Source organism: Astyanax mexicanus, unplaced genomic scaffold (genome assembly GCF_023375975.1).
Source record: "Astyanax mexicanus isolate ESR-SI-001 unplaced genomic scaffold, AstMex3_surface scaffold_35, whole genome shotgun sequence".
Classification (NCBI taxonomy): domain Eukaryota; kingdom Metazoa; phylum Chordata; class Actinopteri; order Characiformes; family Acestrorhamphidae; genus Astyanax; species Astyanax mexicanus.
The window spans coordinates 25,001-27,500 of NW_026040045.1; the positions used below are offsets into that span (position 1 = coordinate 25,001).

General features: G+C 46.5%; 12 non-coding genes across 12 annotated transcripts in view; all 12 read left to right on the plus strand.

Annotated features, from left to right (window-relative positions):
- LOC125790295 (5S ribosomal RNA) overlaps nucleotides 1-64 on the plus strand; it is a 119-nt gene extending 55 nt beyond the window's left edge. Inside the window, exon 1 of the ribosomal RNA XR_007430087.1 lies at nucleotides 1-64. This exon is cut by the window's left edge and continues 55 nt beyond it. This is a non-coding gene — a ribosomal RNA (5S ribosomal RNA).
- Nucleotides 65-174: 110 nt separating this feature from the next.
- On the plus strand, nucleotides 175-293 carry LOC125790588 (5S ribosomal RNA). Its single transcript, XR_007430380.1, has one exon. It is a non-coding gene; the product is annotated as a 5S ribosomal RNA (ribosomal RNA).
- A 110-nt stretch (nucleotides 294-403) lies between these two features.
- On the plus strand, nucleotides 404-522 carry LOC125790527 (5S ribosomal RNA). The gene has a single exon (XR_007430319.1). It is a non-coding gene; the product is annotated as a 5S ribosomal RNA (ribosomal RNA).
- A 110-nt stretch (nucleotides 523-632) lies between these two features.
- LOC125790610 (5S ribosomal RNA) lies at nucleotides 633-751 on the plus strand. Its single transcript, XR_007430402.1, has one exon. It is a non-coding gene; the product is annotated as a 5S ribosomal RNA (ribosomal RNA).
- Nucleotides 752-861: 110 nt separating this feature from the next.
- Nucleotides 862-980, plus strand: LOC125790297 (5S ribosomal RNA). The gene has a single exon (XR_007430089.1). It is a non-coding gene; the product is annotated as a 5S ribosomal RNA (ribosomal RNA).
- Nucleotides 981-1,090: 110 nt separating this feature from the next.
- Nucleotides 1,091-1,209, plus strand: LOC125790298 (5S ribosomal RNA). The gene has a single exon (XR_007430090.1). It is a non-coding gene; the product is annotated as a 5S ribosomal RNA (ribosomal RNA).
- A 110-nt stretch (nucleotides 1,210-1,319) lies between these two features.
- LOC125790299 (5S ribosomal RNA) lies at nucleotides 1,320-1,438 on the plus strand. The gene has a single exon (XR_007430091.1). It is a non-coding gene; the product is annotated as a 5S ribosomal RNA (ribosomal RNA).
- A 110-nt stretch (nucleotides 1,439-1,548) lies between these two features.
- On the plus strand, nucleotides 1,549-1,667 carry LOC125790554 (5S ribosomal RNA). The gene has a single exon (XR_007430346.1). It is a non-coding gene; the product is annotated as a 5S ribosomal RNA (ribosomal RNA).
- A 110-nt stretch (nucleotides 1,668-1,777) lies between these two features.
- LOC125790300 (5S ribosomal RNA) lies at nucleotides 1,778-1,896 on the plus strand. Its single transcript, XR_007430092.1, has one exon. It is a non-coding gene; the product is annotated as a 5S ribosomal RNA (ribosomal RNA).
- A 110-nt stretch (nucleotides 1,897-2,006) lies between these two features.
- On the plus strand, nucleotides 2,007-2,125 carry LOC125790301 (5S ribosomal RNA). The gene has a single exon (XR_007430093.1). It is a non-coding gene; the product is annotated as a 5S ribosomal RNA (ribosomal RNA).
- Nucleotides 2,126-2,235: 110 nt separating this feature from the next.
- LOC125790483 (5S ribosomal RNA) lies at nucleotides 2,236-2,354 on the plus strand. Its single transcript, XR_007430275.1, has one exon. It is a non-coding gene; the product is annotated as a 5S ribosomal RNA (ribosomal RNA).
- A 110-nt stretch (nucleotides 2,355-2,464) lies between these two features.
- LOC125790598 (5S ribosomal RNA) overlaps nucleotides 2,465-2,500 on the plus strand; it is a 119-nt gene continuing 83 nt past the window's right edge. The window contains exon 1 of the ribosomal RNA XR_007430390.1: nucleotides 2,465-2,500. This exon is cut by the window's right edge and continues 83 nt beyond it. This is a non-coding gene — a ribosomal RNA (5S ribosomal RNA).

Sequence of the window (2,500 nt, forward strand, 5' to 3'; positions counted from 1 at the left end):
GCAGGGTTTGGCCTGGTTAGTACTTGGATGGGAGACCACCTGGGAATACCAGGTGCTGTAAGCTTTTCCCCTCTTGCTTCCATTACCATGGTCTTGTTATACATTACTAGTTTGTTATCTGAAACCCAACATAGATGAAGTTGCATAAGTAGTCTTGATGAGAGCTCTGCAATGGCTTAAGGTCACACTACCCTGAGAACGCCCGATCTCGTCTGATCTCGGAAGCTAAGCAGGGTTTGGCCTGGTTAGTACTTGGATGGGAGACCACCTGGGAATACCAGGTGCTGTAAGCTTTTCCCCTCTTGCTTCCATTACCATGGTCTTGTTATACATTACTAGTTTGTTATCTGAAACCCAACATAGATGAAGTTGCATAAGTAGTCTTGATGAGAGCTCTGCAATGGCTTACGGGCACACTACCCTGAGAACGCCCGATCTCGTCTGATCTCGGAAGCTAAGCAGGGTTTGGCCTGGTTAGTACTTGGATGGGAGACCACCTGGGAATACCAGGTGCTGTAAGCATTTCCCCTCTTGCTTCCATTACCATGGTCTTGTTATACATTACTAGTTTGTTATCTGAAACCCAATATAGATGAAGTTGCATAAGTAGTCTTGATGAGAGCTCTGCAATGGCTTACGGTCACACTACCCTGAGAACGCCTGATCTCGTCTGATCTCGGAAGCTAAGCATGGTTTGGCCTGGTTAGTACTTGGATGGGAGACCACCTGGGAATACCAGGTGCTGTAAGCTTTTCCCCTCTTGCTTCCATTACCATGGTCTTGTTATACATTACTAGTTTGTTATCTGAAACCCAACATAGATGAAGTTGCATAAGTAGTCTTGATGAGAGCTCTGCAATGGCTTACGGTCACACTACCCTGAGAACGCCCGATCTCGTCTGATCTCGGAAGCTAAGCAGGGTTTGGCCTGGTTAGTACTTGGATGGGAGACCACCTGGGAATACCAGGTGCTGTAAGCTTTTCCCCTCTTGCTTCCATTACCATGGTCTTGTTATACATTACTAGTTTATTATCTGAAACCCAACATAGATGAAGTTGCATAAGTAGTCTTGATGAGAGCTCTGCAATGGCTTACGGTCACACTACCCTGAGAACGCCCGATCTCGTCTGATCTCGGAAGCTAAGCAGGGTTTGGCCTGGTTAGTACTTGGATGGGAGACCACCTGGGAATACCAGGTGCTGTAAGCTTTTCCCCTCTTGCTTCCATTACCATGGTCTTGTTATACATTACTAGTTTGTTATCCGAAACCCAACATAGATGAAGTTGCATAAGTATTCTTGATGAGAGCTCTGCAATGGCTTACGGTCACACTACCCTGAGAACGCCCGATCTCGTCTGATCTCGGAAGCTAAGCAGGGTTTGGCCTGGTTAGTACTTGGATGGGAGACCACCTGGGAATACCAGGTGCTGTAAGCTTTTCCCCTCTTGCTTCCATTAGCATGGTCTTGTTATACATTACTAGTTTGTTATCTGAAACCCAACATGGATGAAGTTGCATAAGTAGTCTTGATGAGAGCTCTGCAATGGCTTACGGTCACACTACCCTGAGAACGCCCGAGCTCGTCTGATCTCGGAAGCTAAGCAGGGTTTGGCCTGGTTAGTACTTGGATGGGAGACCACCTGGGAATACCAGGTGCTGTAAGCTTTTCCCCTCTTGCTTCCATTACCATGGTCTTGTTATACATTACTAGTTTGTTATCTGAAACCCAACATAGATGAAGTTGCATAAGTAGTCTTGATGAGAGCTCTGCAATGGCTTACGGTCACACTACCCTGAGAACGCCCGATCTCGTCTGATCTCGGAAGCTAAGCAGGGTTTGGCCTGGTTAGTACTTGGATGGGAGACCACCTGGGAATACCAGGTGCTGTAAGCTTTTCCCTTCTTGCTTCCATTACCATGGTCTTGTTATACATTACTAGTTTGTTATCTGAAACCCAAAATAGATGAAGTTGCATAAGTAGTATTGATGAGAGCTCTGCGATGGCTTACGGTCACACTACCCTGAGAACGCCCGATCTCGTCTGATCTCGGAAGCTAAGCAGGGTTTGGCCTGGTTAGTACTTGGATGGGAGACCACCTGGGAATACCAGGTGCTGTAAGCTTTTCCCCTCTTGCTTCCATTACCATGGTGTTGTTATACATTACTAGTTTGTTATCTGAAACCCAACATAGATGAAGTTGCATAAGTAGTCTTGATGAGAGCTCTGCAATGGCTTACGGTCACACTACCCTGAGAACGCCTGATCTCGTCTGATCTCGGAAGCTAAGCAGGGTTTGGCCTGGTTAGTACTTGGATGGGAGACCACCTGGGAATACCAGGTGCTGTAAGCTTTTCCCCTCTTGCTTCCATTACCATGGTCTTGTTATACATTACTAGTTTGTTAACTGAAACCCAACATAGATGAAGTTGCATAAGTAGTCTTGATGAGAGCTCTGCAATGGCTTACGGTCACACTACCCTGAGAACGCCCGATCTC